Source organism: Neovison vison, chromosome 1, assembly GCF_020171115.1.
Source record: "Neovison vison isolate M4711 chromosome 1, ASM_NN_V1, whole genome shotgun sequence".
NCBI lineage: Eukaryota > Metazoa > Chordata > Mammalia > Carnivora > Mustelidae > Neogale > Neogale vison.
The window spans coordinates 245021950-245036696 of NC_058091.1; positions in this window are offsets into that span (position 1 = coordinate 245021950).

Below are 14747 nucleotides of genomic sequence, written 5' to 3' on the forward strand. Positions count from 1 at the left end.
ATTCATTTGAAAATATCTTCATCTCAATGGAAATAAGAATCCTACTTAACCACCCAGGAAGCCCCCACCCTGGGCTTTGATTAAGAAGGAACTATGAGATGGACATTTCTTCTCTTACTCTTAGTCTTCTGTGTCAGTCTGACCCTCAGGAAGAATATCTTGTCTTGGGTCCTTACAGGGCTACACATCTTCTGGGATGCAGAGACTGGTCTTTGAGAACCTTCTTTGGCTGACGGTGGGCTGTGAAGGCATTCAGAAGCTCACCACCCTGCTGACCCCTGGCAATGGAGGAGAAGGGCCAGAGTGCCTCTGCTCTTGAGCTTCAGGCATGATGCCCCTTCCGCTCTGTCCTTCGATTCAAAAACAATAGCATTCATAGGTTTAGATGATTATAAAAACAAAACATGTGCTTTGTTTAAAAAAAAAAAACCCTGAATATATAAAAATATATGTAGAGGGGAAGGCAAAAATTACTGGTAATCGCACCACCCGGAGACAGTCTTGGTTATCATTCTGATTTATACCCAGTCTCTTCTCTCTTAAAGCATTTATGCTGTTTCCACAAAACCAGGACATTCTTCCTATACGTTCTATTCTGTAACGTGATTTTTTTTTTACTCAACACTATATTTTTTCATTTATTCTTATTTAAAAAATACATTCTGTATCTCCACACAAAGACACCAGTGTGGTATCGTGAGGATCACAGCACTGACTGCATCTACAGGGGCCTTGCCCTCAGAGACGGCTCATTCAAGGACAAAGAGCAAGCATTAAACAAATAATTGCACCAATGATCATTTGATTACAACTATAGTAAGAGCTGTGAAGGAGAAGAGTAAGTGATGGTGGGCATCTGACCTGGTTTGGGTATGGGAAGGCTTTCCTGGAGAAGCAGCATGACGGCTGACTGCTGATAGCGGGGCAATGGTTGTCATCTAAGCAAAGGCTCAGGGAATACTGGGAGGAGGACAGGAGCTCTGGTGCAGCTGGGAGCAGCCAGTGTGGCCCAGACAGCAGAGAGTGGGTGGCACGGGATGCACAGGAGAGCCAGGCAGGGACACCACTGTTCGGAGCCTCAGCCTTTGTCTTACAAGGGTACCAGTCGGGTCAGATTAGCATGCTGGCTTTGTCCTAATGGTGGTGGTAAGCTGTCAGTGCTTTTGCTCAGGGTTGTAACCTTGTTAGGAAGGACCATTCTCTTATAAAGCAAGGGATCCTGGAGTAGCTGGGAGAAGTTGAATTAGGAGTTGTAAGAAGCTACAACAATCTAGAAGGGCCCTGCCAGTGATCTGGGATGCCATGTTGATGGGGACGGCATAAGTGGATGGCCTCTGCCTGTTTTTTCCTGTTTGAGGAGCCCGTTGATCACCTATGATGACTTGTTGGCTAAGGCAAGTGAGAAAGAAAAAGGCATCAAGGATGCTTCTACTTAGAGGCACTGTATGCAGAGAAGCAGAACCCTGGGGGGAGGACCAGCACTTTGGGGGTAGCTGCTAGATTCTGGTCTAGTCATGTCATGTTGGTTCTGCCCACTGAAGGGGAGGCAGCACACAGGCTCTTTGCCAGGAGAGACTAGGATACAGCAGAGGGCCTGGGGCTGAAGATATGGATCTGGGAGTCATTGGCATGTGGAGGGCAGAGAAGCCCTGAGTGGCTGATGTTGTCTGGGGTGTGAGGATGGGGTGAAGAGAAGAAGGCCCAGGACAGGGCCTGCAGGCCCCAACCTTTGAGCACTTTAGTGGCAGGGTGGCTGCGTTAGGGCTGGCCCCTCAGCTCCTTCAGGCCCCGTGTGTCTGCATTCCTTCAGGGTAACTTCTCTTGGTTCTATTTTGTGAATTCTGTGGAGTGCTGAAGTCAGCTTGTACTGCCTTGTGAAAGCTTTTGTCTCATTTTCAGGAATTCTGTGAGCCAGTTGTTTAAAAATGGCCACCGTAGGAGCACTCAGATGTGGAAACTGGTGAGGGTGACCCATCAGGACTTCTCCCCACGCCCTTCCCAGGAGAACAGGTTGTTAACCATGTACCAGCCATCCGCTGTTTATAACCAGCCTCGTTTATCGTCTCTTCTGCTGCTGGGTGGGGTGTTGCCGTTGGAATCTGGAGAAGGAAAGTTATCTATGATCACTTTCATATCTCTCTTGGAAGTCCCTGATTTTATTCTCAGTTACCAGCCCCTTCTGCTAAAAGTAAGCACGTTGAGAGCGTGAACTTCCTCCATTGTGTAAATTTTCTCCTGGCAACTTAGTCACTTGAAACAACACAAATTTATTAGCTTGAGGGACTTGGGTTTAGGAGTCCATGTGGGCTTAGTTGGGCTCTCTGCTGAGGGTCTCAGAAGGCCAAAGTCCAAGTATTAACTGGTCTGAGCTCTTGCCTTTGCAGGCTTTCGGAAAAAAAAATCCACCTCCAAGCTCCTTGAGGTTGTTGGCAAGATTCGGTGCCTTGGGAAAATGGGAGAGAGATCTCTGATTTCCTCATTGCATGCATTTCTTCTCACATGGCCCCTGCATCTTCAGGTTAGCAACAGAGCATCATGTATTTTTCACAGTTTGAATCTGTGACTTCTCTGCCACCAGCCACAGGAAGTTCTCTGCCTTTAAAGGTTCATGTCATTAGATCTGTTCCAGTCAGATAATCTCCATACCTTAAGCTTAACCATCCCTGTCTTAGGTTCCCAGGATAGCTGTAACAAAGTACCAAAGACTGGGTAGCTTAAAACATTGGAAATTTATTGTTTCACCATTGTAGATGCTAGAAACCCCAAATCAAGGTGTCAGCAGGCACTCTCCTTCTGAAGTCTCTGGGGGAGGATGCTTCTTTGTTTCTTTCTGCTTCTGGCAGCCCTCAGTAGTCTGTGGTTGGTGGAAGCATCATTCCTGTCTGGCTCCGTGTACACGTGACGGTGTTCTCTCTGTGTCTCTGTATTTTCCTCTGTGTGTGTCCATGTCTTACAAGAGTACCAGTGGGGTCAGATTAGCACCCTGATGATGTCAACTTAACTTGATCACATCTACAAAGACCCTTTTTCCACGTCAAGTCACATTAAGGGTACCAGGGGTTAGGACTTCAACATTATCTCTTTGAGGGACCCAACTCAGCCCGTGTAACATAACACAATCACGGAAATGGAATCTTGTCACATTGACAGGTTCCAGAGACTAGGACATGGACCGGTGCGGGGTGCAGAGCACTTGAGCAGTCTGCCTTCCACGCTCCCTGAAGATGCCCTTTAAGGAACCACCTCATCTGCTGACTCACCTAAAGACATATCACCTGCGATCCAGGACCCCTCCCTGGATGGCGTCAGTTCACACCTTTTCCTTCCTCCTCCAACCTTGAATGCTTTGTCTCCCCATCACACAGGACTGTCTCTCCAAACTAGTACTGCTCTCTTTCCCGAGGGGCAGGCTCCTTAGAAACTTCCCACCCAAGCTGATGAAGCTGCCTGTTACAAGACACAGTAATAGGAAGGAATTCTCCCATCCTTCAAACCTGACCAATTTTGTGCTCCAGTCATCAGCAAAGGAAGTTTGCTCTTGTTTCCTATTTTATTTTTTTAAGAACTGTGAAGCATGTAACAAATTGCTCCCCATTTTCCCTCATGTGGTTTCGGTTGGAGGACGTGTTCCTTTCGCGGCCGCTCTCAGCACCCCACCCCGCAGCTCTCTCCGAGGCGCACTGGCGCAGGCTGGACCCCATTTGTGGTCTGCACTCTCTTTTCATCTTCCCCAGGAGCACATTTCCCACTGTGAGAGATGGCCCAAATTACATAGCACTTCGAGGCTCCCTTTTATCTCCCCCTCCTCTAGATGTCAAGCAAATTCAGAAGTTAAAGCATGCGTTTTTGTGAAACAAACCGGAGTCTCGTCGGTATCTGTGTTTCACGGGGATGTTGAAAGCTGAGCGGCTTCCCACTGCGTGTCCAGTGTGTTCTCTTCTGGGCTATTGCCTCTGGAGAATTTAATTATGCCAACTTATATGATCATGGGCTCCATCCGGAAAGGTTAGAGAGGAGAATTAATCATTAGGAAATCCTTTTTGGAAATGGGTTTGGTTATTTTATCAGCTTTTATATCTTCAAAGGTTAACGTATTAATCAGTTCATTTTTTTTTTTTTTCATAACATGGCTGTTTGGTGAACCAGCCTCAGAGCACAAGCCTGAAAAACGAACACCTTTGTGATTTTGTGCTTCTGCCTGCTGGTCCTTGCACCCCAAATGACATGGCACCCCCAGAGTCAGGAGGCTGGAACTTCTTGCTGCTGAGGCAAAGTAGCAGACACATCTCCCACCTAGATCCTTTAGGATGACCCTTCATGGGTTGTTCTGTGAAGACAGGAGGAGGAAAGGCTTCTTTTAGAAGGGAATTGAACCCACAACCTGGCCTCCTGAACACTTAGTTCAATGGTGAGTCATGGACTATGATGAGCCAAAGACCAGGGCTCAGTAAGTGTGAACCATAGTGTTCACTTCGAGGCTCACTGGTGTAAGAAATGGGGATCAGCCAGCCAACTGCCATGGACATTGTGTCTTTCTCAACAAAGTGAGGGCTCAGATTCTCTTGCACGGACATTGGGAGAGTCGCATGCGTTTGTGGAAGTAAAAGGGTAAACATGGCAGGGAAGAGAAGGATGGAGACCCTTCCATTTAAAATGGCGTCCATGATGGGCTTTCTGGAACTCCTTTCCTATTCCCGTAGTGGAACAAAGATAAACTGAACGTGCTAAGTGTTTATGACGCATCCTGTACATCAGCAGTCTTTTGCTGGCCCATGAGAAGTGATAAAAAGGAAATATGCAGCATGGTTTGCAGCTCCTCTGGTCTGGTTGTAAAGAGAAGCCTTGTACGGAGTAGGCACTAAATACAGATTGGTTGATTGAGTAAATGAACATCAAACAACATGGGAGAAGGCAGAATTTAGGTCCTGCCATATGAATCCCATAATCAAGAATCCCATAATCAAGCTAAAATGTGTGCCATGGGAGGCAGGGATGGGTAGAGATCATTGCTTCCTTGAAGACGTTGAAGGGATGAAGGAGAGGAGTGGGATGGCATGGCCTTGGCCTGTACCAGAGGCCCCAGATTCCCAACACAGGATTAATCTGTTGAGCCTGTGCTCAGTCACAGGAGGAATTTAAAATAATATTAGAGTGTGCTTCACTGAAGCAAATATAAGTTGTCACTGTTGTGAAAAGCAAATTTTAAGCCAAACTGAAACCCTGGGAGGCTGTTTTATTCCTGGGTTTGAATTTAGAGGAAGTGGTTGGCAATTACAGTTTGCACAGGCCTAGAAACTCCAACTCTATAGCCCTGATTGAGGAAATCTAACTTTTTGCTTGGATCCACAATAAAATGAGTCTTCCTTCCACCTGTTTTAGCAAGGAGTCCTAACACACTGCCCAGGCCCTTTGAGGACCCAGTGACAAGTGTAACCATGAGAAGTCTCTATTTAAATGGTTGGATTCCCCCAGAGATTTCGGCAAAAGCTTGGCCTAGGATTAATCTTAGAACTGTTTTCCTGGCTTTAAACCAGTCATCGTAGGACCAGATTAGACAAGGATGTAATGAGAGTGAGAGCTGCTTAGCAGATATGCTGTGTGTGGTTCTGAAACATGGCCTGGCCATGAGAAAAGCTGATATTTGGCCAGTCTGCAAAAGCATTTAGCTGAACTGGGCATTGATGCCTGGGATCCATTCTCACTGGTTACTGTTCATGCCACACTTGTTAAATATTTGGAAAATTATCTGTGGGTACAATGTGTGTGTGTGTGTGTGTGTGTGTGTGTGTGTGTGATCTTTTGATGCTGAGAACACACTGGGCTTTGGGGATTCGAGGAGTTCCTATATCCCCTGTTAGACATTTGTGTGTCATGATCATAAACATTTCGTCTAAATAAGGAAGACACATGGGGAGAAAAGGTAGAAGTGTCTTTGCCTGAACTCAGCCCTCAAAGGCACTGTCTCTGAGCTCAGCTCTGAGGTAATCTGCCCATCACAGAATTACACAAGTAATTGTGTAATTACTGCCCCACTAATGGAGAGCTGTCCCTTGAGGGAACAGGGCTTAGAACTCTGGACTCCTATGGAACAGAGTTCCATCCCTCATTCTACCACTTAAGTAGCTGCGTGACCTCGAAGTGATCACTGTCCTTAAGTTCCCTCCCTGAGATGGAAAGAATCAACCTAACAGGGGTTGTGGGGGTGAGAATAATAAACGTGAAGCCCTTAGATCAATGCCTGATAGTATGCAGATGGTGGCTGTGGGTGCTGATAGTGTTAGTGTTGTTGTTTGCCTGAGGGCGGGGAAAAAAGCCTCAGCCTGAGCCCAGGGATTCCCGAGGCATGTTCCTTGTCCTTTCTTTCCTCAGGTATCCAGTCCTGGGACACACAGTCCCCTCCATCCAAGGACAAGGCAGGCTGCATCTCTGTCAGACCCCAAATCTGCAGTGTCACATGCCTGGGAAGGCAGGCATACAGGGAGCTGGAGCCCAGAGCCTCTGCCCTGGCATCAGGGGCCTGGGGTCTGCAGCGCATTGACATCTGGCGTCTCTGATAAGCCCAGAACATGATTCAGAGTGAGACACATGGAACTTGCTGCTCCCAGGGGCCTCCCTGGGTCTGCCTGGTCTGTCCCTGATTTTTTTCCTTGTTCTTTAAATGGAAGGAAGAATAGAACATGGTCACACCATTTATTTTGCTTTATTTTTTTAAAAAGATTTTATTTATTTCAGACAGAACACAAGCAAGGGGAGCGACATGCAGACAAAGGGGGAGAAGCAGGCTCCTCATTGAGCAGGGCTCAAACCCAGGACCCTGGGATCATGACCTGAGCTGAAGGCAGACATTTGACCGACTGAGCCACCTAGGCACCCCATTTTATTTTTTTAAATAGGACATGCTCCCAAGAAAGCCAGGATTTCGAGAAAGCTTAGAGAAAGGGGGTTTGCTTGAAAGAATTTATCTAGAAGGTGCTTTTGCTAAGTGGAGCCCATGCTAAGTGGTCTGTGCACTGGGCTTCTCCGTGACTTGTTGGATCTGCTTCTAGGCATGGAACCCGCTCTACACAATGATGGAACCCAGAAGTGGCTGGGGAAGGGAGGGGAGGCTGCAACTCTCCCATAATATTCTTCAACAAGTCCTTCAAAAATGGACATTCAGTCAGAGCTGTGAGCATGCTGAGCAGCAAGGCTGTCAGGTCAGTCCTCAGGAGCCTCCCCCGACTCCCAGGCAAGTGCCCTCTGACTCCCCGTCTTTAGAGCTTTCAATATAACTGGGGGTTATCCCGCCTTCTGTCATCTCTTTCTTCAGTGAAGTCATGTTTGCAAAAGCTTTCTGTGCCACACACTCACTCTTCATGATCTTGCTTAGTAGGCATTGCCTCAGAGATTGATATGAGCTCAGATTATTATGGAGTCTGTACTCAAAGTTGTGCTTTTAAAAAGTAATATATCATGTCTTCCAAGGCCCTTTCCAACTTTCCAGAGTCTTTTACAGATTCCTCAAATGACCGCTTTTCTTCCTTTCCTGACTCCTTAGCCCACACCATTTAACCTACCTTTTAGTGAGCATCTGCTGTGGCCATCTCATGGGAGATGGTGCTCTGGCAGAACTAGGGACAGGAGTAGGAGCAAATGGAGCTCCTGGCTTCAGGGAGGCTCTTGGGAACCAACTCAGATGTGAAATGGAGCCTGGAAGGAGACGGAGGCTGCAGGAGATAGGTGGCTGAGGTAGTGAGGGCAGGTCCCCTGGAGGAGGAGATGGGAGCTGGGCCGAGGGACAGGGTAGGGGAGAGGGTTAGGTTAGGGCCCTCCAGCACCAGAAGGTGAGCAGGAGGAAGGTATGTGGGAGGCAGCCAGGAGGAATGAGCCCATCTGGCACCCAGAGCTCCCTCTGGGCAGAGTGGCTGGGATGGGGGTGGTCCTGGCTGGTCCCTGGTGATGGATGGGAGCAAGTCCAGGCCCCAAGCAGGAGCAGGTAGAATAATGCCATGTGCTGGCCTCGAGGGGAGGAGTCTGGCAGTGTGGAGCCCAGTTGCAGGTGGTTTTAGTTTCCTTGGAACCTTTTCCTCCTCTAGAGCAGCACTAATCTGAAGGTCAGGCCGAGGCCGGAAGAGGTGGTTTGGGGCTCTTCCTGTTCCTTGGGCCTGTGTGTGCATTTTGTATCGAGGCCTCCCCATCCCTTCCATCATGGGGCATCCATGTGGATATTGTGGCCAGAGATACCATGTGAGAGAAGGTAGGGAGGCTCATTCCTGCATCCTGGGTTACTGCAGCATCTCGCTCAGTAAATGGAGATGTTTGCATATGACACGGGTCTCAGGGCTCACCAAGATGGCCTTGATCGGAGGGCCACAGGGCCAGGTCTGGAAGAGAAGCTAAATCATACAAAGCTTTTCATCTTCGACTGTAGACCTCCATAGACCTGGGCTCTGGAGAGGCTTTACAGGACACCTAGAGCCTAGTGTCAGACCACAGGGATGGGCAGGGCTTGCTCTCTTTCTAGGTTAACATCCTGGAAAGCAGTCTGCATTTTACCCACATGATTCCTTTGTTTATTCAAATGTTTGCACACCTGAGGAAAGTGCACTACACCCACACACATTATTTCACACAATTCTATGTATTCTATTTAATTCAATTAAGTAGAGATGGTTTGGAATTTCAGGGCCTATGTTGTATGATAAGAACTTGTATGAAGGTGCAGATTGACAGGGGTGCTTAGGGGGGTAGCATCCCAAGTTAGGTGCTCTGGGTGGCACTGGGCCTTCTGCTCCCAGCCGCAGAGCTGCTGCACAGCACAACTAGCCCCGAACTTCAAGGAACCCAGAGCAACCCAGAAGATCCCTGAGCTGCCCATCCTGAGGCCACTCAATGCAAATGCTCATGATCACTTGAGAAGAGAGACCTCCTTCAAGGCCTAGTGACTCCTGCTTTAAACATAACGCTAACCTCCTTGATGAGTTGGTTTTGTAGCCCATGAATGAATGAAGATGAAGAAAGGAGGCTACCAGAGGCGAATTCTGGCCACAGTGCAGGAGACAGATGGTAACCCAAAAGCAAACTGCAGAAGTGGACAGAAGGTCAGTTGTTTACACAGAGTTGGCTCCAACCTCCCAATAATGCCTCATTAGGCCCTGGGGTGGTACCCGCAGCAGAGCCTGGACTGGTCGTCACTCTTCACTGAGGTGATCTGACTTGTCCATAAAGCCCAGAGGCTGTTCTGCTGTCTCTCTGTGCAAGTGCTGGAAATGGTTAGCACCCCAGAGAAGGGGCTCTGTCCAAAATGATCACACTTAGAATAAAACATGTTTTGCCACATAAAGGTCCTCAGCTTTGTTATCTGGATTATCAGCTTGTCCCCGTAGAGAGACTCACATGGCCAGGATGAGGGTTTGATTGATAGCATGGACTTGCCAGGATTGCTGCTCATTTGTGTCATTCCCCTCACTGACCAGAACATGGCTTCTAGGCATGACCATCTCCTGGAGATCCCCGCTCTTGCCCCTGCAGTCATGGCAGAAGAAGCAGCAGGGTTTCCGAGAGCTGAGAACAACCTCTCCTCCCTCCCCCACACACACCCAGAGGAACCCTTCCCCGCAGGGCCCCAGCCCATCCCTGGCCTTCCTCATTAGTGTATCTCCCACCTCTCCCCTTGGCTGAAGTCTGTTGGTCCCAGCCCATTTGTAAGCAGCCTAGCACTTCTGCGGCTCTTTCTCATAAATGATTCTGGCTGCTTGTTCCCCAGACTGATTCCCGGCAGGATGCTCTGGGCCAAGGCAGGAATCATCCCATCCGCATTGTTTGTTCAACACGGATATGTTTGGTTTTCTGCTTCAGAATGGAGACAGTTGCTTACAGCCTCACCCGTCAAAATATTTACTAAAAGTAACCCACAGCTCCGGGACTGAGAGGAGAACAAAACACAGTTTGCTTTCCAAGATGATCAAAGCATTTGCATAAGACCCCCTGGCACACAAGCCCCGGGCCTCCCTGCTTGGGACGCCATATTCCCGGGAAAGGCGTGCCAGCCCATCGGCGCCAGGCACAAGCGGCAGGCCTCCTTCCTTTACCTGTGGCAATGGAAACAAATGTGTGCACCAACCAGACAATGCTCTTCAACGGAGATGAGCATTTCAGTTTTCAGACATGGTTTAGCCCCAAGGAATTCAGACGAAGTTGATCAAAATCTGTGCTAGGAATCCCATCAGGTCTAAGGACTCAGTTGTCAAACATTTTATCTTCAAACTTCACTACCTCTCTGTGTATTCTTGTTGTCAGGGTGTCCAGAAAAGTCTGTAACTGTATTTTGAGTGTGAGACTCCAGGTGTACAGATGTCTGCTGGGGCGTCAGAAAGAGTGCCCATGATTCTGTGAACTCAGTCCTGTGCAATGCCAGACTCAGAAAGCTTTCAAGGGGGGCGCCTGGGTGGCTCAGTGGGTTAGGCCGCTGCCTTCGGCTCAGGTCATGATCTCAGGGTCCTGGGATCGAGTCCCACGTCGGGCTCTCTGCTCAGCGGGGAGCCTGCTTCCTCCTCTCTCTCTCTCTGCCTGCCTCTCGATCTACTTGTGATCTCTCTCTATCAAATAAATAAATGGAATCTTTAAAAAAAAAAAAAAAAGAAAGCTTTCAAGGAAGTTAAACGAAACATTTGTGTGATGCAGTGTTGTGAGAAAGAGATCACGTTCATTATCATCTTCAGATAACTGGACATAAAGACTTGAGTGGCAGGGAAAAGTTTCAGTACCATCACATATGAAATCCTCCGTCAACTGAACTCTAGGGAAGTTGAAATATCTTCCTTCTCTCTTTTCTACTCTTGTTTAGCGGTTAAACACATAGCTGCTGTGTTTGTTTTAGCTCTCTGTTGCTCAGTTTCCTTAACCATAAAATGGCCGATAAGACCTACCTCACAAGGCTGTCAGGGAGATAAAATGTCACAGTGTGGCTAATGTGCTTAGAATGGTGCCCAGAGCATAGGAAGTCTGCTGTTACTACACATGTTGGAGTTCTGTGCTTCATCGTTGGAGTTTTCTTTCTTTTAATTTTGTATAGTTTGAAGAAACACTTGGCTGAGGGCTAGTTTTTACCACAGAAGAAAACTAGTCCCAGCCAAGTGTCAACTTGGTTGGAACTGGGGAGTATTACACTGAGTGAAATAAGTCAGTCAGAGAAAGACAATTATCAAATGGTTTCACTCATATGTGGAATATAAGAAACGGTGCAGAGGATCATAGGGAAAGGGAGGGAAAACAGAATGAAAAGAAATCAGAAAGGAAGACAAGCGATGAGAGATTATGAACTATAGGAAACAAACTGACGGTTGCCAGAGGGGAGGTTCATGGGGAGATGGGCTAACTTGGTGATGGAAATTAAGGAGGGCATGTGATGTTATGAGCATTAGTGAATTGTTGAACTCTACATCTGAAACTAATAATGTACTGGGCAATTGAATTTAAATTTAAAAAAATTTAAATTTAAATTTAAATTTAAATTTAAAAAAAGGAAAACAAATACTGGATCAAGGGACTGGAGGATTCTATTTCTGAGAGATGGATGATTTGAGTTGACACCAGACCCCTCCACTGTTCCTACTCCAGACACAAAAATGTTAGACAAAATATTGCTGTGAAAAAATTGTTTATCTTCTAAATAGATGGCTAAACCTGAAGGCGAGGGAATTTCCTAGATGTCAAATGAACAAAACACTCTCAAAGGCAGTGATTGGTGAGTGAAAGCCAATGTCTTGACACCCTGCTGTCTCAGGAGATAGTATTAGATCTATATATAAGCCATCAGGGTTGGCTTTAATATCCATGCCAGGATGGCACGTGTGGTATGGGTCTGCACAATACAAGGAGCCCCTACATGAGGCCCAAACCTGAGGGACTGCCAATGACTGAGAAAATTTTACCTGCTGGGCCAAGGTAAGCAAGAAAGCAGCATGTAATCTGTGCCAAGAAATGAGCATGTAATCTGTGAGCTGCTGGAGTTTGTTCCTCCCATTAATGTGGAAGTCTGAATTTATACAGCTTACATCAAGGTGAAATTCTACATCTAGGAATTAACTGGAAGATAGGTCCCAGATCAGTAAAACCATGAGGGATCCTAGAAGAACACATGCAAATCCATTTTAAAAGAATATCTCCACACCAGAATTTATGGGTTATCCATGGAGAAAAGGAAATCAGGAAATCTGAGTCTAAAGTATAAAATTATAGGGGTACCTGGGTGGCTCAGTCAGTTAAGCATCCAACTCAGGTTTTGGCTCAGTTCTTGAGATCATGGGTCATGAGATCAAGCCTCATGTCAGGCTCCACACTCAGCAGGAGTCTGCTTGGGTAGCGTCTCCTCTGCCTCTTCCCCTACTCATGCTCTCTTTCTCTCTCTCAAATAAATAAATAAAATCTTCTTAAAAATTAAATAAAATATACAATTTCGGGTTTTAAGGGAGTAATTTGCCATGAGGAAGAGTTAACAGATTCAGCACACTGGAGGGCCAGCTTCCCTAAAATCTTTATATAATAAAACAATGTAAAAGTGACTAAAAATTCATGTTTGAAATGATTAGAATGGTAAAAAGACTCAGGAGAATTATAAATAAACAATTATAGAGGTAAAAAACAGGTAAATTTAGAAAGGTAGAGTTTCAAGAAATTAAAATTATTAAAATTGATAATGGGTTAAAAAGCATGTTAGACATAACTGAAAAGAGAATTATTGAACTGGAAGATCACTCTGGGGGAAATTACCCAGATAAGAACTCAGAGAAACACAAAGATGGAAAATATAAAACAGATATTGAGAGAGAATAGTAAGACAAGGAGAGGAAACATTGGATGAGATAAAGACTAAGAACTGCTTAGAATTTTAAAAAGATATAAATTCTTAGACTAAGGAAGCACACCAGATTCTGAATAGGATAAATAACATATCACAGTAAAATACAGAATACCAAAGTAAAAAGCAAAGAGGAAAAAAAAGATGACCTGCAAAGGAATAATCATTGATTGCAAACTTTTCATCAGGAACAGTGGAGGCCAGAAAGGAACTGAATAATGTCTTTCAGTTATGAGGGAAAATAGTCAACTTAAAATTCCCTTTACTGATTACGGCAAAATTATCTCCTGTGAAAGATGTGAGAAGTTCCCATTCATAAACCCTCTGAAAGAACTGCTGAAGGATCTACTTTAGTATACTTCCCTTTTCATGGAATACAGAAATCACAGAAAAGAAAGGCCAGTAGGCAAATATAAGGGCAAATTTAAGACAGCATTGACTTAGAGAAAAATCAGTAATAGAAAGTAGAAAAATATTTTTTGTAGAAAGATAGCAGTAATAAAGAAGGCAGTTTGAGGGCTGAGGGCTGCTCAAATATGAGGTATGATGTGGTAATGATGACCAGTGCTAAAGCATTTCATAATTTTTTGATTATTTGAGAAGATAAAAGACCTTAATAAACCATATATGAAGTAAAAATGCATAATAAAAACTTAAGGGTAACCTGTAAAATAATAGAAGTAGAAAATCACTTGGAGTGGAAAAGGGCAGTTGCATAAATAACACTCTACCAATTCAGTGGAAGGCCAGGAAAGTAGACAAAATGAAGCAAAGTAAAAGCATAATAATATAGAAATATATAGTAATAAAATAATATAGAAATAAATACATAAAATAAGAGCAAAAATAAGCCTGACTATATCAGTAAAATTATTAATTGATTAGACTTATCAGCTAATCAACCCCAATTCTCAGATTGAATTTTTAAAATCTAGAATGTATTACCGACCATAGTCATATCTAAGTACAGTGACACAAAATATGAAATGAAATTAATGGGAAAATGTATAGAATGCATGCTAGAGAAAAAAAAACTGCTTTGTGGTAACATCAGTACAGTCCACCCCTGAATGACTCAGGATTTAGGGGCACCAACCCTCCTGCACAGTCAAAAATTCATGTGTAACCTTTGATTTCCCCAAAATTCACTACTAATAGCCTAACTATTGACCAGAAGCCTTATCAATAATATAATCATGTAACAAATATCCTTTTTAAATTCTTTATTCAAGTTCACTTTAAATTATTAGTTAGCATTATTAGTTTCAGGGATAGAATTTAGTGATTCACCAGTTACATATAACACCCAGTGCTCACTCCAACACTTGCCTTCTTTGATGCCCATCATGCAGTTACCTTATCCTCCCACCCAACTCTCCTCCAGCCACCCTCAGTTTGTTTCCTATATTTAAGTGTATCTCATTGTTAGCCTCCCTCTCTGTTTTTATCTTATTTTATTCTTCCTTCTCTTTCCCTATGTTCATCTGTTCTGTGTCTCAAATTCCACATATGAGTGAAATCATATGGTATTTTTCTTCCTCTGACTGACTTATTTCACTTAGCATAATACCCTCTAGTTCCATCCACATTGTTGCAAGTGGCAAGTTTTCATTCTTTTTGATGGCTGAGTAATTTTTCATTGTAGATATATACCACATCTTCTTTATCCATTCATCTGTTGATGGACATCTGGGCTCTTTCAAAAATATGTACTATGTTACATGTATTATATACCATATTCTTATAATAAAGTAAGCTAGATGAAAAAATGTTAAAATCATATGAGAAATGCATATACAGTATTGTACTATAAAAAATGTGTATAAGTAGACCTATGTGGTTCAAAGATCAACTATATACATTAGGTGACAGACACATTTTTGCACACTGACAAATAATTCACTCAGAA